General features: G+C 42.3%; 1 long non-coding RNA gene across 1 annotated transcript; it reads left to right on the top strand.

Annotated features, from left to right (window-relative positions):
* Positions 1-1,135: 1,135 nt before the first annotated feature.
* On the top strand, positions 1,136-7,537 carry LOC148818241 (uncharacterized). The gene is made up of 5 exons (XR_016094412.1): positions 1,136-1,262; positions 1,526-5,317; positions 5,961-6,102; positions 6,426-6,466; positions 6,783-7,537. It is a non-coding gene; the product is annotated as an uncharacterized LOC148818241 (long non-coding RNA).
* Positions 7,538-27,657: the final 20,120 nt, after the last annotated feature.

Here is a 27,657-nt window from a genome sequence, read left to right as displayed (position 1 = left end):
CATGTCTAAATCTGTCTACTAGGCCGGAAGGGTTGACCAGACCTTTGCTCCCAGACGGATGACCTTTCATCACCAGGAGTGGAGTACAGATGGGGCTGGTCTCTGGGATCTTTAGCAAGATCTGCTGGAGGAATGGGGTGCTTGTTCAAAGGCTGAAAGTCAAGGGTAACATCAGAGGATCTAGTCAGGTGAGTGGGTGTAGTGAGTCTTTCTGCCCAGTAAGAGATGGGGCATCTTGAGAATACTGGTTACATGGGATACTTCATTTTTCATTGGGTACATTTGGGTACTCTGGTTATGTTGGTTCATTTGGCTACATAGAGTATATTGGGCAGGCAACCTTTGGCATGTGCATAGGAGTTGCATGAATGGTGTAGTACATGTGTAGATTCAACTTTTCTTTTGCCTACTTATTTTTGCACTTACAATGGACTTGAAAGACCCTAATATCTGGGTTGGAGGAATGTGGGACAATATGAAAGCCTTGTTGGCTTTAGTTCATATCATGGAGAACTGAGTATTTGATAGTCTTTTTTAGCTGATCTTGGAAGAGAAGCAAGAACAATTTGGGTTTTGTCTCTTTGGGTCAGTGAGATGAATATTTCAGGTTGCGGTCAGTTGTGATCAGTCAGGGTTAAAGGAAGGATTAAGCTGATGTTGAATTAATTTTTTGCACTACATGCATATTCCAGTGACCTGGTGATACCTGTCAGATGGAGTAATTTAAAAGGGTCACGAGCTTCCCTGGAAGTTGGCTGTCAGTAGTATAAAGGGAGATGAAGGCTGCCTTCTTACTGAACTTGATTTGTTTTCATTGTTTGCAGATGTATTGGTCCCTCACCTCATGTGAGTGTGATGACAACCTGCAAGATTGCCCAGCTCTGGGACAAGGAGCCTGCATTTGGTCAGATTAAGGTGATACATCTGTGAAGAACCTGTGACTCTACATGCGCATTCCAGCAGATTGGAAAAGTGTAAATACTGGTGATGAGTAAACTTTTTAGCCCACTGCCTGATTAGTTTCCTCCTAACTCTCATCCTGGATTTTTAGTATAGGTTGTTCAAATAGTTGTTTAAGATGTTATCCTTGTTTGATCTTTTTCGCATCAATGTCAAAAATGATTGAATGGGGGCGGGGGGGTTCTGATTTCTTTATTTTCCACAAGGTGCCATTTTCCCAGATCCGTCTTGGTGGGGAGCAAGGAGTGCTACTGCTTGGGAAGTGGACTTGGGCTTCCCTCAGTGATCAAGGTGAGTTGAAGGTAAGTAGAGGGGAGATGCAGGTCAGTGTGAGGAGAGTTTTTAATGTGTGGAGGAGGGAAATGGACATTTTGTCCTTACAGTTGGTGCACTGAGCTGTCAGAGATGGGATGGTTTTCAGCCCCTGGTCTCAAGAGAAGAGTGTTAGTATCTTGGTCAATTATGTTTACAGAACAGCCTCTCTCAATGAGGCTAGACCATAGTGGTGCTGAGTGGTATGAATGACTTGTGAATGTTTTGTGATTTTTTTTTTTTTTTTTTTTAGAGTGGAATGCCATGATGGGTGCTCCCCAGTCCCTGTCCACCTGAATGCAGACATGGAACAGTATTGGCTGTCTGAAAGGCATCAGGAGTGTGGTCTAATTCCTTTCTGTGAGTATTGAAGTCCTGCAGATGGAACACCAAAAAGCAAGGAGGGGTTTGAAGCTGCCCTTGCTGAATCTGCTGGGCAGCTGTGGATGTAGGAACACATGCAAAGGTAGTCATGCAGGACATTGTCCCTCTAGTATTGGTGAGTTGTTCTTTGATTTGGGGAAAGTGTAGAATGTTCACGTTGGTTATTATACTCATATAGAGGTATATGGTGTAACAAAATGCTATATACCTAGCTCTTGGATGGTAAGTAGTACAAAAAAGAAGCAATGTGCAAAATCATGCATCAACTATGAAATAAAGGATCTAAAGTTATGAGGAGTGAGTTTCTTGACATGTGAGGTTGAGGTAGATTTCAATGTGTTTGAGCTTTAAGAGAAGGTACAGTGAGAGTTCAGATCATGGGTGAGAGGCTGGCAGTTTAATAGTGTGGGGGGTAAAAACCGAGTTTGGTAATCTGGGCCTGAGTGCTCTGGTACCGGTTTCTGGATGGTAGAGGGTCAAATGCTCTTCTTGCTTGGGTGCGTGGAGTCTTTGCTTGGAGCTTTCCTCAAGCAGTCTGTCATAAATGGACTGGGCAGTTTTCACCACCTGCTGTAGGGCTTTGTGGTCAGCAATACTGCAGATGCAACCTGTCGGTGTACTTTTTGTTGTGCATCTGTATAAGTTGGTGAGGTTCTGGGGACATCTTGGCCTTCAACTGTCTTTGGAAATACAGGCTCTGTGCTTTCTTAATCAGACAGGTGGACAATGGACTTGGCACACACCCCTGGGGGACCCCAGTGTTCAGAGTTTGTGTGCTGGAGGTGTGGTTTCCAAGCCTGACAGCCTGGGGTCTGCCTGTCAAAGTCCCAAATCCCATTGCAGAGGGTGGTATTGAGACCTAGTGCACCAAGTTTCTTGAGTTTCTGGAATGATGTAAAAAGCTGAGCTGAAGTCGGTGAATGATTTTGAAGCAGGTGGGGACTACAGCTTGGCTCTGAGACATGCTGAAAATGTCTGTGAATACACTTGGCAGTTGATTGGTGTAGGTTCTGAGCAAGTGACTGGGAATGATGTTGGACCTTGTCCGTGTTCACTTTTAGCAGAGGTCTCCTCCACATTTGCAGACAGCGAGAGCACCTGGTCGTTCGTGGATGGTGCATTCTGTTGAGTGGATTCAAACTGAGTGTAAAAGGTGTTGAGCTTGTTGTGCAGGGAGGCATCATGGGTGGGTGCACAGATGTTCTTCCTTTTGTAGTCTGTATATTGTCCCACATGTGTGTTGGGTCATGAGTGCTGAAGTGTTCCTCTAATTTCTGTTTGAGTGTTTTTTGCATGTTTAATACCTTTTCTTTAGATTGATCCTGGCTTATTTGAGTTTTGATTTATTGCTTAATTGGAATGTTTCATACCTTGCTTTGATTAAGGTTGTGAACCTCCATGGTTTCAGTTTAGAAGTTATTTCTTTTGAGTGTCCCACTGCCAGAACATGTCCTGATGTAGTTAGTGACTGATGTATATTCCTGTATGATCCCTGTGTGGCTGTCTCTTTAAACGCACCCCAGTCAGTGCCTTCAAAACAGTCCTGCAGGAGTGATTCAGCTCCTTCAGGCCACACTTTCACCATTCTGACTGCTAGTTTTGCTTGCCTGCACAGTTGACTGTATGGGGGGGGAGGAGAGACGGATCTGAGCAGTGTATAGTACCTCTAGTGCTTCCTTGTCATTTGAGCTGGGGGGGAATGTAGATGGTGATAAGCTGTAAATGCCCTCAGCAGATAGAAGGGGTGGCATTTGATCATTAGAAAATTTAGAGTGGCTGGGCAGTGTTTTGTGATGGTAGATGCATTGTTGCACCGCGCGTTTATAAAAGTGCATACGTCCTCGCCTCTGGTGTTACCAGACTCTGCAGTTCTGTCCATGCGGAAAGCAGAAAACCCATCTAGGTGCATCGCCTAATTCTGTTAGCCATGTTTTGGTGAATACATGAGTCCAGAGTCACAGCTGAAATTGACAACTAGTTTAAAGCTACTGGCTCCTTTATAATTAGGAAAGTTTATACAAAATGTTTAAATGCCTTTTCAATTTCGGATGTGGCTCATGTTTGTGACTTTTGGTGGGCAATTTAAGCTTCCTTAAGCTCAACAGGCAAAATGTGCAAAATGTAACTGTTGGTCTATTTTTCTTGGTAATAGTTGACTTTCTTGGTGAAGCATTGTTTCACTTCTCTGGCTGTCTTTCTGGCTTTGAAAGATCAAATTTATTTCATGGGTGTGTGTCGAAGTAGATCTCCGCAATAAAAGAGACTTGGCACACCAGCAGACTCCTTGTCACGTCAGCCAGGTTCTGTTGATGGGTGGTGGCACAGGAACCACACTTGAGCCCTGGACTGGGGGTTTTCCTGTTGGCTTGTCGTGAATGCAGTTTGCTGTGAACATTTTCAAAAGTGGAAATGTTGGCTTGAATGTTTCTAAAAAGTGCAGAGGATCAAGTCTAAATCTCCACCTGAGTAACTTGCAGATGTGGTACACTCTAGACTAGGACTGCAGCTGGGGTTCTTTGTAAGGATTAAGTTGCCCTAAAACCAAAATGTTTTCACTGAAAGTAAGGCTGTCAGTTTTAGTGCACAAAGGGGAGGGATGAGTTTCCAGCTGTCTGGAAGGGGATGTGTGCTGCATGAGAACTGTCATTATTTTGTTAGAGGACTCTTGTTTTTCTTTTAAACAATTCCAACTGCTACAGTAAGTTTTTTTTTTTGTTCCATGTTGGTACTGATGTATAATATACAAAATGGTGTTGTTTTGCCCTGAGTATCTTGTACAGCAGCTAATACAAAGGAGATGTGGCTGTAAAAGTGTCAACCTGGGCAAAGTGGTTGTCGAGCCTTTACTTTGAGGAGTTTCTAGTCATTGAGGAATGCGAGACTTGGTTTGATCTGTATGTGTACAGGCTGTAATCACCCTGATGGTAGATGCAAAATTTAATTTGGTCTTTAAGAGGCACATTACTGCAGCCCTAGGTATGTGTTAAGAGCCCGAATATCAACCACTACTTGATTGGATGTACAACTGAGAATTTGACTTAATACCAGGCTGTTTTTTTTTAAAAGAGGGATTTGTTTGACTGTTTTGTCTACATGAATACAACTGTAAATGGATTTGGTCATCCTTGTTTACCTGGGTTATCGGACAGTAGAATCTAAGCTAGAAGTTTAGCTCAATTTTGAGGGAGGAGTTGAGCTGGTCATTTGTTTGCAGATGGATGCACCTGGGATCTGAAGTACTTGAATGCTTTTTGTTTTGTACTGTATGTGAATTTCAGTGAGGTGGTGACAATTAAGATGGAGTTTTGAACTGAACCAGAGATTCTTTGGAAGTCTTCTATTGGAAGAGCAGAACTACAAAGAAGCTGACAGTTGTCTTTTTGGTTACTGCCTGAATTGCTGAACTTGTCTACTGTGATGGAGAGCTTGCAGGAGTCACTGTCTTAACACGGGTACATGCCACCATGCTGTTGACGGGGAGCTCAATGGCTGGCTAAAAGGATACAATCGGTTTGATTTGATGCGAGTATTGAAGTCCTGCGCTTTTAACAGTGGAGAGTGAAGAGATGTTTTGCAGGTTATCCTTAAATTTCGTGGATGCCTATGGATCTTGGAGCAGTTGCGAAGCAAGGTCTAGGAGGATTTTGTTCCTGGAGCAGTGGTGAGTTTCACTTTTGTCTGTCTAATCCATGTCCAAATCAAATGAATTTTTAATTCTTCCTTGCGTGTAAGAAGTGTTTTGAAGGTTGACAAGCTGCTTTTGGGTTAGGCCTAGTTTTGAGCTCTTGATGTGATGCTTTAATGTGCTAAACATTGAGTCATAGTGGTTTATTTTTTTTCTTTTGGCTTTTTTCTGGCTAATTTTTCCTCCCTGTTTGGTTGAGGTATTTGTAAACTCATGTGCATTTGAGTGGCTGTCATTCTGGCTCTGGAAGATGGAATTACTGCTTTGTATGTGATTTTTATTTCATGGGTACACATGTAAATGAATCACTTTAGATGCATAGCAGTACTATGGTGACTTGGCACACCAGCTGCTGTCTCCAGTGTTGAGTCCTTGCTGTAGACACGTCAGCCAGGTTCTCTCGATGGGTGTCGGCACAGGAACTGCTCTCCTCCCTGGGGAGGAGCTGCAGTGGATCCTGCGGCAGGAGCCCTGGACTGGCGGGTTTTCTCTTCAGGGTGTTTTCCTGTTGGTTAGTGTTACACTGTATGTTGGGAGTGGAAATGCTGGCTTGACTGTTTAAGAAGTGCAGAGGACTCGGTCTAAATCCTTCTCTCCGTTTCGGGCTCTCTGCTGCCAGATGAGATGAGCAGGCTTGTGCTTCAGAGGGAGGATCTTTCATGACCAAGAGCACAGATGGGGTTGGGCTCTGGGATGTTTCTGTGAAGATCTGCCGGAGGAGTGGGGTGCAAGTTAAAAGCAGCATCAGAGGATCGAGTTGGGTGAGTTTCTTCCCCCTCCTAGGAGGTGTGATGGAGCATTTTGGGTATGCTCTGGGTTTATGTTGGTTTGAGGTACATTTGTGTAGACTGCATATTGTGACAAAGTCCAGTGAGTTTATTGGTCAGGCAGCTGTTGGCATGTGCATGGGAGTCGTGTAGTACATTTAGAAAACTTTTCTTACGGTTTGTTGCTCTTTTAACGGACATGAAAGATACTGTTATCAGAAAAATGTGGGAGAATATGAAAGCCTTGCATTTTTAATGAATTTGATATTTGGTTTTGTAACCTACGTTAACTGCTTCAATTTGTCTTTTGTGTCCAGCTGAAGACCTAGGCGGACAAGCAACTGGATCTATGTCCTTGGTAAGCAGGCAAGGAAAAAATGGCTTGAGGGAAGGGATAAGTTAACGGCCTGTTTTGGGATGTAATTTGTGAACTTGTGTGCAGATGTTGAAATGCTTTAATGCAGATATTGGAGATGGACTTTTCCCCTGTGGTAGGAGCCCTGCACTGTGGGTTTTTGCTTTTGCACATTTCAGGGTGGTTTTCTGTTGGGTTTGTTCTGGAATTGTTTAGCACTGAACTGATCATTTTGGTCAAAATGGGTGTTGGGAGTGGGAATGTAGACTGGACTTTCTGACTAGTGGAGAGGACTCAGTCTAGCTTTTTTTTCCTTTAGGTTCTCTGCTGTCGGGGGGTGACCAGGCCTTTGCTGCCGAGAGAGGACCTTTAACAGGATGGGAGCCCAGATGTAGCAGACTGAGATCCGTCTGTGAAGATTTGCCAGAAGACTCGTGGGCCTGTTTTGATTTTGGAAGACAATGGCCACAGAGGAGCATCGATACTGCTGTACAAGTTCCTAATGACAAGCGAAGAATGAGGGGGAGGCCTTTTGTGGGGTGGAAAGAGGTTCAGGTGGTGCATGAAGCTATAAATGAATCTCTGCACACTGGTCTTGTAAAGGCTGTTTGCATCTTGGATTGTAACTTTAGCACCTGAGCCACCTGGCAGGGAGGAGACAAAGTGACTTCCAGTGTGGGAATGGAGAAAGTTTAGTTTTGTAGCTTGGGAACCATTTTGTAAATTATGGACCATTTGAAAAGCAGAGTTTGAGAGTCTAAGGTCAAGCAATGATTTATGTGCTTGGGTGCACACATGCACATAAATCTTGCATTGGCTTTAGAGTAAATTGAATTGAGCCCCTAAAGTAGAAATGAGTAAAAGGAGTAGTTATGCCATCCACTCATGTGGGGAAAAGAGGCATTGGTTTAGCTGAAAGTTGCTCTTTTTTCATACCTGCACAGAAAGCACTTTTGTCATGGGGGGGGATTTGTGTTCTGTTTTGTGGATTTGTAAGTACTTTGCTAGACAATGTTCTCCTGTCTTGAATGTATTTTTGTCTGTATGGCGGCATAATAAAACTTGCTAAATGTACCAAATCTGTTCTTGTGTTTCTTGCATGTTGATTGTGGTTGTACAAGGTGCTGTTCATTATATTGAATACATACTGGCACTGGATCTGCTTTTCCCTGCATTGCTGTACTTGGACATTTTACAACCTAAATGAGTTTTTGATTTCAGTTTTTTACTACTCGGGATTTAGGTTACACTCTGCGTACATTTGGTGTAGGTAGTGGATGGTTTTTTTGGATCTAAGTATTGGTTTACAGTCACAAACTTGGTATTTTGTTTTTTGAGAATCTAGGTGAGTTTTAAGGTATATTTAGCCATTGATGGTGTGAAGCACAGAACTGAAATGCTGCTTTGGGTTTATGAAGAGTTTTAAATTACTGCTGGGTGGCTTTGGATTAGTTCAGTTGTGTAGAAATGAATATGCACAGATACGGTGGTGTCCAGTGTGAAGGCAGAGTCCTGGTGAAGTGACCTCTTGGCTTCCAGCTCACGAGCCCTAGTTGGATGGGTCCTATAAAGGTAGTATTTTGTCCCTGTGTGGTTTGTTTTAATGTTAAGTTCCATACTTTGGCTGTTGTCCCTCCCCACTGGTTCATTAATTCATCCATCTTTGCCGTTTTGACATCTTTAATGAAACTCGACCAATCTGATCTTGGCTTATTCAGTATTTAACTTGGTGGTTTTCAGAATGTTGGGGTATTTTGGTTCTGTTTTGCTGTGTGTGCTTTTTTGTATAGCTTTGGCTTTGTGGAGGTGTTTTGTACTTTTGTTTATCCTTTATTTTGCAGTTTCCCTAATGCATTATCAACCTCTGTTCTTTTGTGCTGTTTTTTGCTTATTCTTGTTTTTGTTTGTAGTTTACTAGTGAATTTGTGTCAAGGGTAAGTTGTTTGTTGGCTATATTGTGCAGATGTAGTTGTTTGTATGAGAGTAATGTAGTATGGGTGAGTGCCTTTTTGTTTTGTATGGTTTTGGGTAGATGGTGAAGGTTAGCCAGGGTGTTGGATGCTGAAGACCTGAGTTTTGGTAGAATGGTCACTTTCCCTCACTTTATTATCCAGCTTCTTTTTGTTTTCTTTGGCACTGCTCTTGTCTGTTCTTTCTAAATACTAGTCTTTGTATTTAAATTTTTTTTAGACTAAAACTTATGCTTCCCGAGTCCTTCACCAGCATCCTAAAAGTTACATCCCTAGACACTTGGGGTTGTAACAGGCATACTGGACACCCCCTGATATGACTTGCAGTGCCACCTCTGATGGGGGGGAGTCTTTACACCTACAGTCTGGGGGGGGGTTGCGCTCATCTGGTTTGATTTGGTAGGCAAACTTTTGTTTTACCTTTATTTTACATACCCTGTTGATTAGACAGTACCCTGCTAAACAGTATTAGTCTAGTGTGGAGGTAATGTTGGCAAAGTGGTTTATCTTTTCACTCTTGGCTTTGGTTGTTGCTAATGGTCCTCTTCACAGCACCCCCCATGAGTCATACTGGAGACACTTTAATATTTTACAAGGTGTGTTTAATTTTAGTTTTACTGTATGCATTTCTTTTAGTCTTCCTTTCCCTTCCAGGTGAAAATATCCAAGAAGCAGTTTAAGTTGTCTAGTATACAAGGTTTGTGTAGTGAATTTGGGTGCTGCTATTAGTATTTTTGGCTTGAGGTACTTGTTGATACCTTTAAGTGAAGTAATAACTTCACTTTATTAGCCCTTTACAATTTCTTGCATTAGGTATTTGTCTTTTCACATTCCCGGCTTGCTCTCAATGAGACACAGACACAGGTAAGGAGAGAGCATGGGGTCAGAGCACAGGGTCAGCCATTGTACAGCACCCCTGGAGCAGTTGGGGTTAAGGGCCTCGCTCAGGGGCCCAATGGAGGAGGATTCCGCTGCTGGCTGCAGGATTTGAATCGGCAACCTTCCAGCCACAGATGCAGATCCTGAGCCACAGAGCCACCACTGCACCCAAATATAAGAAGTGTATTGGATGTAGTGCTACAGATGAAGCAATTTTGTAGTGTAGGGATTGAGATTGCAACATGCCCTTTTTATTAACCTTGCCAAATGGTTATTGCTGCAGTAGTTGTAGATTAAAGGGGTTGGCATGCTTGGATGGAGTTTGAGAGGTTGCAGTTTAGGGAAGACAACTGCTAGCAGTAAAATGAATTAAATTTATACTTTAGGCTTTGTGTAAGAACACATTTACAATTTTCATCCTTTTAAAGTCATTAGATTATTTAGGTGGTGAGGTATTGGTTTTATAGAGGGCTTGATTTGTCTGTGGAGTAGATGTGTTCGGGATGGTACAATGAATGATTCCTGCCAGCAAGGAGGTACAAATCCATTTACAGTGGTTTAACTTTACAGGTCACTGCACTGCTGAAGATGGGATGCCAGTCCATTTCTCCCATCTCATTGTGCCAGAATGCAAGTAACCTACCTTTGTGTTCTTGGAGTTGTGCAGGGAACACAACTTCGAAGAAACGCACAAACTGGGGAGAAAATTATATGAGTAGTCCAAAGCTGGTTCTGATGCACTTGTTCTCTGAAGTGTAATGTGCAGAAAAATAAACTGGTGACACAAATACCATGTGTAAGGAGTGTTTATTTTCATGAGCCCTGCATGAAGGAGTCCTTTGGAACCGTGATGGCTGGGAGAGAAGCAAGAATGTGCACATTGACATTTAATAAGCAATGGTATGTATCATTCATAGGGTGAATAAAAATACTGTTTCACATTAGTTATCACATCATAAGCTTGAGTTGGTAGTTTACTTAAAGCAACCTTTTCTTCTTTTTTAAAAGAACCCAAATAAGTGTGAAAAGGTCAGGTTGTCCAGATCCTGCCTCTTAAAGTTCAACTGCTTGTAGACATGTAATTAAATTTCATTAATTAACAATACAATGGTGACATACTGAGTTTAAAAAGATTTTAAATGCCACTCCAGTTGTACCATATTCATATATGCCATAGGAGATTAGTAGTTATCAAGGTTTTGTTGATTTATTACTCTTCTACTTTTGGTACAGTAGCTTAACTGCTCAGTTTATTCTACTAGAGCTTAGGGGTCTTTTTCTCCAATCCCAGAAGTTAGTGTGATTTGGGTCAGTCCAGTACAGAGTGTAATGACCTTTAAAATTAGAATCTATTTCATTAGTTATATCCCAGTTTTTTCAAGTACCATGTTAATCATAAAAATGCCAACTTTGTAGGATTTGAATTGTAATTCCATGGTTTAGCTAAAGAGACACTTTAATTTGTGGTTTTGTTTTTAACACTTTTTCTTATAACCTTTTATAATTAATTACATTATGAAATAAATCCTCTTAATTTACATGGACCTGTTTGGAAGTTTCCACCAATTATAAAGTCAGTAGAAACTTTAACATGTGTGAGTAGGTTATTGCAAAAAAGGTAGTAGATTTAGTTGTTAAATATCAAATAAATAAATACTTTTCTCCACAAAAGGTTTGTAGTAGGAGCCAAGTTTATTTAATCCAAGTACCTCTTTTCTAAAATCAACTTTGTAAGAAAAAACATGAGACTAACCAGCAAACAAAAGATTTGTCCCAGCACAAGTAAGGAAACAGTACTCACCACTCTCCTCAGCTTCTGGACTCTTGAATGAAAACAGAGGCACAGGAAGTCTGCTCTTTTATCCTCTGAGCTGGGCTGGCTCCTCCCCCTCAGAATGTACCAAGTCCAGTGAGGGGTGAAACCTTCACAACTGACTGCTATAGTGGCTGGCTGAATTAAATCAACAGTTTTACAAACTCAATATAATACATCTATTCATTTGAAGATGGATAATGAATTTCTCATTTTTGGGGTTAAATGAAGTGCGACTGATTGAAGCATATGTGGGATGCTATTCATTGATGAATATTGTTTGCACTTTTGAGCCTCTTTTTTGATCAAGAGATTTATACAGATGTGGGCATTCAAAGTGCATGTTTAAACCTGCTTAATATGGAATCTTAATATCGAATTTTAAAACAAAAGGGAAATTTTGGTAGCTGAGCATAAAAATAACAGGAGCATAAATCTTTGAACATCATATCATAATTGATATTAATTTAGTAATATAAACACTATGCTTTATGTCTAAGTGATAGGGGTAGCTTAAATCAAAAGTGCACAGAAGGATTGCACTTTACAAACATTTTATGCATCAAAGACTCACATTCTGTGGTTAAGTTTTGATGTGCTCTTTCTGACTACATTAAGTTTAAAACATTATTAAGATTCAAATATTATGGGTTCTTTTAAAAAGCATATAATCGTTTCTATTAATCCTTGCATTATTCCAGTAAAATACATGTACTTTTTAGAATCCACTGAATGAGGTAAGAGTACTTTACTAGCCATATTCAATTTCTTGCATTAGTAATTTGTCTTTTCCACATAACCCCAGCTTGCTCTCCATGAGATACAGAGAGGTCTGGGGTCATTATACAGCACCCTTGGAGCAATTGGCCTTGTTCAGGGGCCCAATGGAGAAAACATCCTCTGTTAGCTGTGGGATTTGAACCAGCAACCTTCCAGCTACAAGTGCAGAGCCTTAGCCACAGAGCCACCACACTTTCCCAATGTGATTATGAAATGGAAATATGTAGTAAAAGAAATTAGTAATCACATTAATGGATCAACATATTAAAGATTTATGTAACTGATTGTATAACTGTAGTCTGTTTTCTTTGTAAATATTTTTTTTGTGACTCATTCAGTCCTGATTACTTTTGGAACATTTTGACCTGTCTGTTTCAGCAGGAATTCCAAGTGCTCTGTTGGTGCAGTGGGTTTGGCTGAGTGGTCTTCTCACCCCCCTGGGAGATTTGGGTTCAATTCCTGCTTAGGGCTGAAGTTTTTTTTTTCTAATAAACAAAGTCTACTTTTTAAAAACATGAAATAGTAAATAGTATGTATAGTATATTAACATTTTTATATAACTAGATAGTAAAAAAAAAATATTTAGGCATGAAAAACAGGTAGAGCATGCTTCATTATGAGGGGTGCACTGTTGGGTGCTGGATAGCTCAATGGGCTAGAGTCTGGCGTTACTAACATCAAGGTTGTAGGTTCAATTCCTGCATGGGCCATGAAATCCCATTTTCCGTGGTGTGGTGGCTCTATGGTTAAGGATCTGAGACTGGCTGGTAGGTTGCTGGTTTGTATCCCACAGCTGGCACAGGAATCCTATTTCATTGGGCTCCTGATTGAGGCCCTTCACCCCAAATGCTCCGGGGGTGCTGTATAAATGGCTGACCCTGTGGTCTGACCCCAAGCTTCTCTCCCTGTATGTGTCTCATATACGGGGTATGTGGAAAGATAAATTCCTAATACCATAAAGTTATATATGGCCAATAAAGTGTTATTATCTATTGTCCTTTACCTCTATAGGGAATCAAAACATTTCAAAAATTAAAAGTCCAAATGTTTCCAAAACATCCATTTGTGATATTTTTGGCTGCTTAGTTACATGATTCCATATTAATATAATCAAGTGGTATTAATTCAGTACCATTATTTATAACAGCAAGTGGTGTTTACTATGTATTCTTTGAAAAGGATAAAAATAATTTCACATGTATATAAACTATATAGTGTTAGAAGCAGCATGTTTAAACTTTTCTTTATCCCACTGTAATTCACCAATTTAAAGATTTTGATGCCTAAAAAGATGTATGAAGAAGGTGGAATACTGTGTGTACATGATTTATATATTGTTTTGTTTTTAATTTCTGTTATCACATTTTTTCTTTGTCGATGTAAACCTGAAAGAGGCACATCACGTTCACACGCTACAGTATAATAATAAACTATTTGTATATATCCAACTAAGCAATCTTGTTTTTATTATATCTACTTACTTTTTAAGTACTTTAATATTTAACATGCTGTCATACACAGTATACAACTCAATTTTTATAACTGGCAAAACATTGTTCCTCACCTTTGACTTGGATTAGAGTCAGGCATTTTCTGGTGACTGTCCAAATATTCCACAAAGAAGTGCAGTCCCACAACTGAGTGTTTGTAAAAAGTTGCAGTACCCAGCAGATGCTGAACCTTTTAAGTACTCCTGCATTATCACCCGTGCCTTCTGAATGGCTGGATCTGTAGATGGGCTGGCTAATACTTGTTTAGTCATCGGAATCAGGTGTGTCGCATTATGAACAATGGGGCTTTGCAAATTGACCATTATTAACATGTGGGGATAGGTTCTTGATTAATTAGCCACACCTCTGAGTTAATGATGAGGGGTTTAATAACACAGCCTTGGAGAGTAGTAGTCAGTCTGCTTCTGGCTCCTGGATGGGTAGGAGCTCCTGGCTTGCAGCTGTGTTAGCCCAAAGACTGCTGTGGGAGGTGAGTGGTTTTGATGTGTTTGTTGGGTTTGGGTGGTAATTTGAAGAAGGTTGAAGTTTTTGAAGGTGTTTAGAATATTTTTGTACTGTGAGTTTGGGAATGGTTTTTGTATGTGATGGATGAAAGGTAGCATATTCAGTTGAAACTTGACAGTCTTCTAAAGACTGTCAAAATGTTCCACAAAGTAGTGCAGTCCCACAACTGAGTGTTTGTAAAAATAATTGTTACCCAGCAGATCCTGAACCTCTAAGTACCCCCCCACATGATTGTCCATTCATTTCGAATGGCTGGATCTGTAGATGGGCTGGCTAATACTTGCTTAGTCATCGGAAACAGGTGTGTGTTGCATTATGAACAATAGGACAACAGGGCTTTGCAAATTGCCCATTTTGAGGACATGTTGGGATAGGGTCTTGGTGAATTAGCCACACCTCTGAGTTAATGATGAGGGTTTTAAAAACACAGCCTTGGGTCTAGTAGTCAGTCTGTGTCTGGCTCCTGTAAGGGTAGGAGGTCTTGGCTTGCAGCTTTGGTGGCCTGAAGACTGCAAAAGGTGGGTGTTTTTGATGTCTGTTGGGGGGTGGTAATTTGAAGAAGGTTGTAGGGGTTTAGAATATTTGTGCAATGTGGGTTGGGGAAGGTTTGTGGTATGTGTTGAGTTGAAAGGTAGTATAACCGGTTGAAACTAGACTTTTTTTCTGAAGATATGGAAGAAAAGTTACTTTATTTTAATGTGTTCTGAAATCTGATGTTTATGCTTGTGAGGGTTATGCTCTTTGAATTGAAATGTTTTCAGCCATGGGTTGTCTTCTAAAAGGTCACCTTTGTAAATGGGTTTTCCAAAGGGTGGTAGGATTTAAACCTGTTTGGACCTTAATTTGTTAATTTTCATCGGTTTTTGTAAGCATTCAAGGCTATAGGACATTAGTCTTGGATGATTGTTTTCAAAAAGGTGGCAGGTAAGAGAATGTATATTGAGTTGGCAAGTAGGTAGTATTTTAGATCCAGTTCAATGTTTAGGCAAGGGTTGAGTTGGGGAAATTGAGATGTATGTCTGTGGTGTGCAACTCCTTTTTGTTGTATATCTAAACTAATTTTAGATGGGAAGTTGACATTTGGAATAATTACAGAATGGTTTTTCCTTTTTCTATGGGAGAAGGAGTTAAAGGGTTCGGGACTAATTTGGTAAAGTGTTTTGTTATGTATGGTATTTAAAGCTTATTGAATTGTGAATTTTGTACTGGAGGTACAAGTGACTGGAATATTGAAGGAGAGTCAATTTTGACTTTGTGGCTTTTGGAATGGTGATGGAAATAAACTGGGTGCCAATGTGAAGTTTGTGTGTTACACACGATGCTCTACTTGGGCAACTTAAAAGGATAGTATGAATATTATTGATGTGAAAGTGAGGAAGAGTGTCAGGTTGGCTGCACTGAGCTTTTTGGATAATGATGAATGTGATAGGGTTTTTTTTAAATGGTTAGGAGTTTTCCTTTTAATTGAATACTTATTTTTGTGAAGTTTTATGCTTAAATATGAGTATTTTTAAACATGCTTAGATGTTTAGGTTTATGGTTGTTCTGAGGTTTCAGTTTTGTCATTTTAGCTAATGTGGAAATTAGTCTATTTTGCTTTTATAATATGAATCTTTTTGGTAACATTGTTTAGATTAGTACTCTGAAGTTGTGGAGTAAGGTATGCTGATTTACAGTGAGGGTGGTTGGGAATGATGAGGCCGTGTTGGATTAAGAGAAGAGTTGGAGCTTCACTTCTTTTCAATGGCTATAATGTTATTGGTTCTAGTTTTAGACATTGAAGATGTTCTGTTATGATTTAGCTGAATGATATCTGAAGTAAATTTGTTTAGAACTGTTGTTTCCCTGGTGGTAAACTCTTTGGCTAATTGAACCATTCACACCTATTTTTGAGTCATTGTAAGTAAAGCCCTGTATATATTTGGATGCGTTTAATGATGCCCTTATTACACTACCAATTTATGTTGATGGTTATGGTTTGTTATTAGGTGAATGTGCTGGTTATGTTCCTTTTGAATTAAGTCAAAGTCTTAATTAACAATGTGAATAGTCTGTTTTGGTTGTGTGTTGTTATGATGAAACTTTGCAAATGTCATGTTTTGGAATTTCTATTGCTTTGTATTTTTTTGAGTTGCGCAATACAATGTAGAACTGAAATTGGAGCATTTATTTGCTCTAGAATTGTGGAGTCAGTTTGTTGTTTCTTGATGGAAGTGTGCACAATTACATTTGTTTAGCAAGGGGTATTGTGCAGGAAGGGAGGTGTTAGTTTTGGGGGTTGGTTTATTTCGAATTGTACAGATGCAGCCATTCAAAACGTGCGTACACTGCGGTACAACACGGTGGGCACGTCGCATCAAAACGCGTAATTTCATGTCATACTGCAATTTACTGTATGCAAATTAGATTGTTAATAGTATCCGGAATCACCTTGTAAATCACCTTGTAAAACTGCCACCATCGAGAGCTTCCTCACCAACGGGATCACCGTGTGGTATGGCAACACCTCTTCGCGAGAGAGAGACACTGCAGAGAATGGTCAATATGGCCTAGAAGATCATAGGCTGCGGTCTCACCGAGATTAAACAGCTCTATGAGGACTGCTGCCGTGGTAGAATTCTGGCCATCACAGAGGACAGTCACCACCCCGGGCATGAGCTCTTCACCCCACTGCCCTCAGGCAAGAGATATAAGAGCATACGGACACTTACCACTAGATTCTTCAATAGCTTCTATCCACAAGCAGTGAGACTGGCGAACACATTTAGCCATCCCCCTCGGACCACACCTACAACATCACCATCTACCTCATTATGATTTCTTATTTATTGCACATCTCCAGTCATTGTTTACATGTCTGTATTGTTTACATTCAAACTGTCTACATGTTTACTTGTACATTGTCTACTGTTTATTTGTATATTGTCTTGATGCACTGTTTGCACTTTGTTTTGTTTTTTACACTTGTTTTACAATCGAGAGACTTTCTGTAAGTAAGAATTCCATTGTACCAGTACCGGTTACATATGGCAATTAAGTTCAAGTTTGAGGTGGAGCTCATAAAGCTTAACCTCTCATGTACAGCATTTGAGCTGTCACCAGAAAACACCAGTTTTGAATCCCGCTCACTGCTGGGGGACAATCTTTATTCAATTAAGAATTTAAGTTGTATACTCTTTAGACTTTTAAATTTAAACTGTATTACAGCATGTTAATCATCATACATTAAAAAGTTGGTATAGTTGATGAAAGCAAGATTGCTCAGTTGGATAAAAGTACACACCCTACCTTTATCATTTTAATTATGCAGAAATATTTAATGCATCAGTCTTAACTTTAGATATTACTAATAGTATTAATAATGAATGACCTTGGACAAGCTGTAAACTCAAAGTATTACCCTGGTCCACATTCTTTGTAAACTAAAAGACAAAAAGTAACACCACAGCATTTTGTTGATCCAATCACGTATTTGTTTCCAATCATACAAAGTAAGTTTTGAGAATCTCCGGTTCACCATGCCTTTCACATGCTCATAAATGATATCAATTTAGGAATATAAACATTATCTAAACTGTATATTGCTGGTATTGGTAGTTTAAAGAAAATACACACCAGTATTCCATTGCTCCCTAAACATTTTAAGCATCAAAGTTTTGCATGTGGTTATTTCAGAAACATTTTGACATGCTCCTTCTGACCATATTGCTGTATGTTTATATACTTTGTGAACAGTGTTTGTTTTAACCTTTTCTGCGAATATGCTTGTTATCGGAGTAAAAAAAAGCATACTTTTAGAATGTTATTAATAGGGAATATAATATGGAATCGTGTATCTAAAGAAATTAATAATGATGGAAGTACTTTAGCACAAACACTAGTATAAAAGTTTCTATTGATATGTGTATGGCTATTTCACCACAATCCTAAATCACTGTGTCAGTGGCGTGATGGCTTAAGTGACTGATTTGTTAGTGTGAAGTTGTGATCAAATCCAGCAATTGCTATTAGTTTTTTTTAACAAACATTTCTCTGAAAAAATAAAATTGGAAATATTATGGACACTACAGTATATTGACATTTTCTATATTTCTAAATTTCACAACATGTTCATAGTTTATGTACACAGCAGCACTGCAGGGTGTAGGGCGCAAACCCACGTGAGCCCGAAAGCGCCACATCTTTTGTGTTGCATTACCAAGTTTTAAAAAAGTAGACACTTTAACTCTTCAGTTCACAGAGAGATTTCAACAACATAGCCTCACAACATTGTCCAATAATACTCTTCTTGTGTCTAATTTTTAGTTTAGCAGGATTTCATTTGAAAGGCAGTGATGTCACCGCACTGGCAAGCCCAAATCATATGTTTAACCCGTTCAGAGCGTACATTACATTTTAGCGTTTCATTTTGAGCTGAAGACCCTCACACCTGAAGAAGGCTTCACAGCCGAAACATTGCATTTTCTCTCTTCTCTTTTCAGCATGGATTAAACCTATTACTTGTTCTTTTGCAGACTATGCAGGCTGAAGTAGTGTTGTACAGTGATAATAGACATGCTAAACTAAAAGTGTGTATTGTCTGTTTAGGGTTTTGTAGCATTCCAGTTTTTGTACTTGCAAGAATAGCGATTACAAACATTAAAATCATACTTACTTTATACTGTCCAACTGAGCAATCTTGCTTTTATAAAATATACCAACTTTTTCATGTTTAATGTGTATGATGCTGTAATACAGTTTAATATTAAGTCTAAACAGTATCAACTTGAATTCTTATTTCTATTAATAACTATCAAGTGGTATTAAATACAGCTCTTTAGTACAGATTACACTTCTCTAAAATTTATTTAAGAAATAAAAACAATTACAATCCAGTCTTTCCATGTTTGATCCCAAGAGGAAGTACAATCCGCTCCTGCTTTGTTTAGGGATGGTATGAAAAAGAAATGTAAATGGTGAGAAAGCTATGCTGAAAGTTTAAGATAGTTAGAAGACAAAGATAACATTCCCCCCCCACTCAACAATCTTAGGAAGAACACGAAACAGCCTGTTAATAAAATTGTTGCAATTTTGTTCTGTCGGTTCTTCTTCCCAGAACTTGTAAATCGCATTGATCAGTTCTTGCTTTGTGCTGGGTTTAGCCATTTTTCAAATATAGTCTTTCAGGGAATGCCATACCATCTTTATTGGATTTAAATCTGGGGATTCAGCTGGAGTTTTCACAGTTTACTCCTGCTATAAGCCTCGCCTTTGCTGCTGTTATATATTATATTTTGTTATAGATTTCTAAATATCGCAACATGTTTGAAGCTAAGTCATTTCTTAATAACGAATTTCAAGCTGCTACTGATATTATTGTTGACACTATTGAATTTGTTGGTCTTTCTAAATATCACAAAACATTCAAAGTTAAGTAATTACCATTTTCCATGAATACTTGCATTCATTATCACAGTAGAAGAAACTCATACTTTTCCAAATTTAATTAATTTGGAAATGTTTTTACGTGCTCCTTCTGACCATATTGTTTATATACTTTGTGAGAAGTGTTGTTTTAACCTTTTCTGCGACTACGCTCCTTATTGGAGTAAACAAAAGCATACTTTTAGAATGTAAATAATAGGGAATATAATATGGAATTGAATTATCTGAAGAGCATGCTTGCCAGCGCAGTGATGTCATTGCATTTCCCTCTGAATAGCTACTAAATAGGCAGTGAAAACATTTCTGTCCATAAGGGGATGGGGGTCTTTCATTGGAAGGTATGCCTATTCTACTCTGAGAATGTAGGGGAGAGGAAAAGTGCCCGTGGTCTTTTCACTGAAACTTATCAAAAACTATAGTATGCTTAAGAGTTGTTAAACTGGTTTTTATTTATTTTTTTCCTGCTGGAGCACCACAATTCACACTCAACCACATCACAGATTAGTGCCAGTGTCACGCCCTCTGTAGCCAGAATGCGCTCCTACTCTGTCCTGTCCCTAGTTTCCTGTGCTTTTCTCTCCTTCTGGTGTGTCTCTCTCTTGGGGGCTATATATTTCCAGGTCACTTATTCTCCTTTGCTCAGCATTGACGTTCAGATGTCCTGCGACCCGCCTAGTACCAGGTCACCGCTCCGTCCGTGGTTCTAGGGCATAGGTTTCTATACGACACTCCAGAACTCTTTGCACTGCTGAGCCCGGGTTAACTCCCCATTCCACCGCTTCACATAGGGTCTTTTTCCACTCTCCTGCCATTCCAAGGTTCGTCCCTTCCAATATCCATGACAGAATGCTGAGCCATATCCGACCCCGCGAGCGGTGCTTTGTCTTTCTGCAGTTTTTTTTCTTTTTTACGCTGGGCCTTTTTTTTCAGTTCTTCTATTCTAATCGTGGGATGCCACTCCTGACATGTGCCTGTGAGCGGGTCATTCTGTGTTATGCCGTCCCAACATACTTCCGAATATCTGGCTTTCCTCGTGTTGTCTCTCCCGGCATCCGTGATTGAATGTTGAGCTGGCTTTCCTATTCTTATTGCTGGATATCACTCCGGACATCTGTGTCTGTGAGCGGACTCTGTGTCTGGCTTTCTTCAGGTTGTTCATTCCGATATCAGTGATAGAATGTTGAACATGTTTTGCCTAGTCTGTGGTTTTTTTCCCTGGTTTTTGTGTTTTTTGCTTGGCGTTCTGATTTTTCACTTCCTGGTTTCCCCTTCTTTATGGTCCACCCCCCCTGTCCCATGTGTCTTGGAACTTTTGGTTCCTATCTGCTTATTGTGGTTTAAATGAGGTTTTTCCTCCCTCCAGTGCTGTGCAGCTCAGCAGCCATATCACCCTGCAACTCACAACTGCCAACCCACTGAAGCTAAGCAGGTGTGAGCCTGGTGAGTACCTGGATGGGAGACCTCCTGGGAAAAACTAAGGTTGCTGCTGGAAGAGGTGTTAGTGGGGCCAGCAGGAGGCGCTCACCCTGCAGTCCACGTGGGTCCTGATGCCCCAGTATAGTGACGGGGACACTATACTGTAAATAAGCGCCGTCCTTTGGATGAGATGTGAAACTGAGGTCCTGACTCTCTGTTGTCATTAAAAATCCCAGGGTGTTTCTCGAAAAGAGTATGGGTGTAACCCCGGCATCCTGGCCAAATTTCCCATGCCTCCTAATAATCCCCCTCTATGAATTGGCTACATTACTTTGTTCTCCTCCATGCCCACCCCCCCCCCCGACGGCAACGTCAGCTCAAAGATTTGGTTCAAACCACCAAATGGAGACTGGTGTGCCGACAAGCAGACCCTGCTGATGCGGGATTAAAGCTAGGAAAGAGAGTGCTGTGCAGCTCACTTATTTCTATGGGTGTCAGGAGCTGGCCATGAAGGGGGGGAGGGGGTACTGTCACGCCCTCTGCAGCCAGAGGGTGCTCCTACTCTGTCCTGTCCCTAGTTTCCTCTGCTTTGCTCTCCTTCCGGTGTCTCTATTGGGGGTTATAAATTTTCGGATTACTTACTCTCCTTCACTCAGCATTGATGTTCAGATGTCTTGAGACCCGCCTAGCACCAGGTTGCTGCTCTGTCCGTGGCCTGAGGGCATGGGTTTCTATACGGCACTCCAGAACTCTTTGCACTGCTGAGCCTGGGCTAACTCCCCGTTCCGCTGCTTCGCATAGGGTCTTTTTCCGCTCTCCTGCCATTCCACGGTTCGTCCCTTCTGACATTCGTGACACCCAGTGTGAGATTGCTATTTGATCTGTGCTTGATCTTTGATCTGAGCTTTAATAGAGAGCTTATCTCTATTAATATAACTATCAAGTGGTATTAAATGCAACTTTTTTGTATAGATGACACTTTTCTATAATTTATGTAAAAATAAAAACAATTACAATTGGCACACCTGTAGCTTTTTCACGAAACCTCCTAGTTACAAAAACACTTGCTGTGTGTACAAAGTACATTGTGACTGTTTTCACAGCCATCATTGTCGTTTTTAAGCCCTTTTTTTTTACCACACTCGAATATTCTTCTGTCCATATCTTTGGAAGGGAAACACAGCCTTCAAACCAAATGCATTTTAAAGACCGCGACTTGTGAAAATTTTCACAGCCTCCATATCGGTGAGCTAATTTTTTTTTAAACCTCTGGTTTTTCATCGATGCGTAATTACGCACTTACTGGAACTGGGGGTACCGCTGTGTACACACGTTCACAACATGAGAAATACTGCTCAATACGGCTTTGTGCGGAAACTCCTATATCGCCATAGGAAGCAGAACAGCGCAGCCTCCAGTTACCTATTCTGGATTGGAAACCTACTCTCCTGCCTTTTTCTACAAACCTCAGAACTCGACTCGGACTTCGCCTCTCGTCTAGCCCCCTAAGGTCCTGCATAGGGTCCATTTCCTGTTTCCTTAGCGGGTCAATCCTGACATTCTGGATTTCCTGTGTTTTATTTCAGTTTCACAATGGTTCTGAAATTTAACACTTATGCAAGACATACTGTTTTTGGGCATATTGAAACTGTTACTTTGCTTTCTTTGTGAGGAGAGTTATCCTGAGAAAAGATGTACTTTTCATTACTGTTTTCTTGGTTTCCAAATATAGCTATTGTGCTATGCTGTGCAGTTGTCACAGATGTCGGAAGGGACAAACTGTAGAATGGCAGGAGAGCAAAATGCGTAGCGGCGAGACGGGGGTTCGTGTGGGTTCAGCTGTTCAGTAAATGCCGTATAGAAATTCATGCCCTAAGGTAGTGGAAGTGTGGTGACCTGGTGCTAGGCGGGTTTCAGGACATCTGAACGTCAATGCTGAGTGAAGGAGTATAAGAGACCTGGAAATGTATAGCCCCAGAGAGAGAGAGACACCAGAAGGGGAGCAAAGCACAGGAACCTAAGGACAGGACAGAGTAGGAGTGCCCTCTGGCTGCAGAGGGTGTGACAGCACCCTGCCCTTCATGGGCAGCTCCTGACGCCCATACAAATAAGTGAGTTGCATAGCACTGGGGGGAGGAAAAACCTCATTTAACTGAAAGGAAACCTCCGGGAGTCCATGGCCGAGAGCTGCCCCCTCCTCCAGGGTATAAACCTTTATTGGGTAGAGGAAGGGGGGGTCAGGTAGAGCTCCGGAGACATAAAACAAAAAAAGGACAAGTACACAAGAACAAACAACCACAGAAATAAACGTGGGAGATGAGGGTAACAAGACCACAATAAACAGATGGAAACCAAGAGTTCCACAAGACAGGGGTCAGGGGGACACGAGAGAAGGGGAAACCATGAAGAGAAAAGATCAAAACACCAAGCAGAAAACAAAAACCCGGGGAAAAATACAGCAGACTGGGCAATAGGAACGTTCACATACTATCACTGATATCGGAGTGGATAACCCGAGGAAAGCCAGACTGTAGCCTGCTCACAGGCACAGATGTCCGGAGTAATATCCAGTGAAAAGAATGGAGGAACGGCAAAAAAGGTCACCAAACTAACGCAGATATCAGCAGAAGACAACCTGCAGAAAGCCAGGCAGCTGCCCACTCACAGACATAGATGTCAGGAAGGTGATACCCACCAATTAGAATGGGGAGAGGAAAAAAGGCTCACCATCCTATCGCTGATATCGGAGTGGACAACCCGAGGAAAGCCAGGCACAAGACGCTCACAGACACGGATGACCGGAGTGATATCCAGCGATGAGGGCCAGCTCAACATTCAATCATGGATGCCGGCAAGACAACCCGAGGAAAGCCAGGCCATAGCCCGCTCACAGACACAGGAGTCAGAAAAAGCATCCCACAATTAGAATAGGAGAGCTGAGTGAAAAAAATTTCTACTCGCGGGGTCAGTAGGAGGCTCAGCATTCTGTCACAGATGTCAGAAGGGACGAACCTTAGAATGGCAGGAGAGCGAAAAAGACCCTATGCGTAGCGGCGAGATGGGGGCTAGCTGTTCAAGAAATGCCTTATAGAAACCTATGCCCTCAGGTAGTGGACGTGGGGCGACCTGGTGCTAGGCAGGTTTCAGGACATCTGAACATCAATGTCGAGCGAAGGAGAATAAATGTCACTGAAGTCACAAGGGACTTGTGGGGGAAAAAGGTGTTAGGATCCTATATGGTGCTGAGAGAATAGGTGTCCGGAAATCCAAAGGGCGAAAGACAGAATACGAGGTCGGGTGGGCAGGCTAGGTCGGGTTTCCAGTAGTCGGGTCGGTACGGTGTCCAAATCACAAAGCCGCTAGACAGAAATGAAGACGAAGCCGGGAATGGAGCAGAGTCAGGTATCCAGTAGTCAGGTCTGTTAGGTATCCAAATCCAAAAGCCGCAAGACAGAAACAAAGACGTTGCCAAAGACAAAACAGGGTCGGTATCCAGAAGTCAGTTCAGTAAGATACGTGCACAAAAGAAAGGCTAAGATGATCTCAACAGTGAGTGAGTGCTGAGAGGAGAGAGAGGGTTTAAATGGGAAAGAGGGCGTGAGCAGTGCTAATTGCTTAACTAGGGCTCAGGTGTTGATGCCAAGAGGAGCACGTGGGAGTGCAGTTCGTGACGGTATCCACCCCCCTCACGTGCGCCTCCAGATGCCGTAGACTGACGGAAGATCCTGATGAGGGACTTATCCAGGATGTCCCATTCTGGAATCCACAATCTGTCCTCAGGACCGAATCCTTCCCGGTCTACTAGGTACTGGCACTGCCCCCTGTGCCAGCAAGAATCTAGAATCTTATTCCACAGTAAAGGTGGAAGTGCCATCGATGAGTCGGGGTGGAGGTGGCCAAGGTTGGGGTCTTGAGAGGGGAGAACGGTGATAAGGTTTAAGAAGAGAAACGTGGAAGGTTGGGTGGATTCAAAGGGTAGGGGGGAGAGCAAGACGAAAGGTAACTGCAAACTGCGATCCTGCAAACGACCCGGAAAGGGACGATAAAACGGGGTCCCAAACTGACAAAGGGTTGGCATAATGGAATGTTCTTGGTTGATAACCAGACGAACTGTCCCCTTCGGAGCCTGGGAAAGGGTCTTCTGTGCTTGTCGGCTGCCCTCTTATAGTGATGTGAGGTTTTCAAAAGCGAGGCCCGGACCATTTTCCAGAGTTTTCAGAGAGAAGAAGCATATTGACGGACAGAAGGAATATCGGAATCAGGGCTGGTATTCGGGAGGAGTGAGGGTTGATACCCCAAGCAGCAGAGGAAGGGTGAGATGCCGGTGGAGGAGGAGTAGAGGGAGTTATGGGCGTATTCGGCCCAAGGTAGCAGAGAGGTCCAGATGTCCTGGGATGCGGAAACGTAAGCTCGCAGGTAGGTTAAAAGCTCCTGGTTCGGACGCTCGGTCTGGCCGTTAGCTTTGGGATGGTAGCCAGTAGCGAGGGAGTCGGAGGTCCCTAGAGGCTTGCAGAAAGCTTTCCAAAAGCGGAACGTAAACTGAGGGCCTCTGTCAGAGACTATATCAGTCGGTATGCGGTGGAGTCTGAAGACCTGATGAACGAAGACGTCAGCCATCTCCTGGGCAGTGGGTAACAAGGTAAGGGGAACAAACTGGGTGGCTTTGGAAAATCTATCAACAACGACCAGAATGACAGACTTGCCTTTACTTAACGGGAGATCAGTAAGGAAATCCACGGCGACGTGAGACCAGGGACGCTTGGGGATAGGGAGAGGTTGATGGAGACCAGTTCTTTTGAGACGAGGTGTCTTGATCCTGGCACAAGTGGAACAAGCCTTAACATAGTTGGTGACGTCAGTCTTGAGGGAGGGCCACCAGAAGTGAGAGGAGATGACCTCACTGGTGCGTCGATCCCCCGGATGTCTGGCAACGTGAGAGTCATGGCCCCAGCGGAGAATGTCGGAGCGGACCTGGTCAGCAATGAAAAGCTTATCCGGAGGGCACTGGGGGGGAGTACAGGCTGGCTGGACAGTGAGCGTCGTACGAAGTTCTTAATGTTGCAGCGGATGGCGGCAATAATCTTATGGGGAGGGATAATGGGTTCAAGGGGTTTCTCAGAGTCAGGAGGATCATGCAGGCAGGAAAGGGCATCAGCCTTGACATTCTTAGAGCCAGGGGTGTAAGCGATAAGAGAGTCAAATCGGGTGAAGAACAGGGACCACCAGGCTTGAGTTGCCTTGCCGACTGGAGGTAGGTCAGATTCTTGAGATCGGTGAGGATGGTGAAGGGATGCAGAGCCCCCTCCAGCCAGTGTCTCCACTCTTCAAGAGCGAGTTTAATGGAGAGAAGCTCCCTGTCACCCACGTCAGAATTCATCTCGGTGGGAGACAATCTTCGGGAGAAAGGCACAGGGGTGAAGGGTGTTCCTGTCCCCATGACGTTGGGACAGGATAGTGCTGACTCTGTGAGCGGAGGCATCAACTTCCAGGACAAAAGGCAGAGAGGGGTCAGGGTGGTGGAACAGAGGTGAAAAGGTGATGAAAGGCACTTCAGGTCAGCTTCAGGAGTCCATTTGCCATGCTTGGAGCCCTTGCGGTCAAAGAGATAATAAGGTCTGCGACAGAACTGAAGTCCCTAACGAAGTGACGTTAAAAATTGGCAAAACCCAGGAAGCGTTGAATCTGCTTCAACTTCTTGGGGGTGGGCCAGTCCCTTATGGCTTCCATCTTGGCAGGGTCCATCTCGACACCAAGTGGAGAAATGTCACCTAGGAATTGCACCCTAGACACATGAAAAAGGCAGTTCTCCAACTTGGCATATAGCTTGTCCTCAATGAGGCGGCAAAGGACCTCCCGGATTGGGTTGTGTGTTCTTGAGGGGTGCTGGAGAAGACCAAGATATCGTCCAGGTAGACCAGGACATGCAGATTTAATAATATCCCAAAAAATGTCATTCATAAAATTCTGAAAAACAGCCGAAGCGTTGGTGAGACCGAAGGGCATGATCTGGTTTTCGTAGTTGCCGTGAGTGGTAACGAAAGCAGTCTTGCATTTGTTGCCCTCGCGGATGCGGATGAGGGTTGTAGGCACCACGTAGGTCAAATTTTGAGAAGATGGTGGTGGCCCGGACAGATTCTATGGCTGCGGGGATAAGAGGCAGAGGGTAGTGGTTCTGTACGGTAATTGCATTAAGCCTGTGGTAATCCACACATGGTCTTAAGGAGCCATCCTTTTTACCAACACCAAAAAAAAACTCGCACAGGCGGGGGAGGCCGAGGGGTGAATAAATTCTGATTTCAGAGAGTCCTGGATGTACGTTTCTAAGGCCTTGGTTTCCTGTACTGAGAGAGGGTAGATGCATCCACTGGGAGGTAAGGTACCTGGATTTAGCTCGACAGGGCAGTCGTAAGGGCGATGTGGGGGGAGAGACAGTGCTTTCTGTTTACAAAATGCCAGATGAAGATTGGCATAAGCAGGGGGTGTAGTGGATGGGATATCTTGAGAGATCAGGGCGATTGGGAGTTTCTGGGGAAGTTGACAACAATGGGTAATGCAGCGAGGGCTCCAGGCAGTGATATCACGGCAAGACCAGGAAATACGAGGATTGTGTACTTGCAACCAGGGAAAACAAAGAATAAGTGGAAGAGATGGGGAATGGATGAGGAGGTGCTGGATCTGTTCTTGGTGAGTAATACAAATATGCAGAGAGAGGTGGATTGTATGCCATTCCACCATTCCCAGAGAGAGGGAGGAGCCGTCGATGGACTGTATGCGGATGGGATGGGAGCCTGGCAGCAGGGGAATCCTTAGAGAGGTGGCGAGACCGGAGTCTAGAAAGTTGCCTGCAGCACCTGAATCAACAAAAGCCAAGATGGGTTCCTGAGAACTGCCCCAGGA

Source organism: Atractosteus spatula, chromosome 18 (genome assembly GCF_055471065.1).
Source record: "Atractosteus spatula isolate fAtrSpa1 chromosome 18, fAtrSpa1.hap1, whole genome shotgun sequence".
Taxonomy (NCBI): Eukaryota; Metazoa; Chordata; class Actinopteri; order Semionotiformes; family Lepisosteidae; genus Atractosteus; species Atractosteus spatula.
This window is presented reverse-complemented; position numbering and strand designations above follow the sequence as displayed.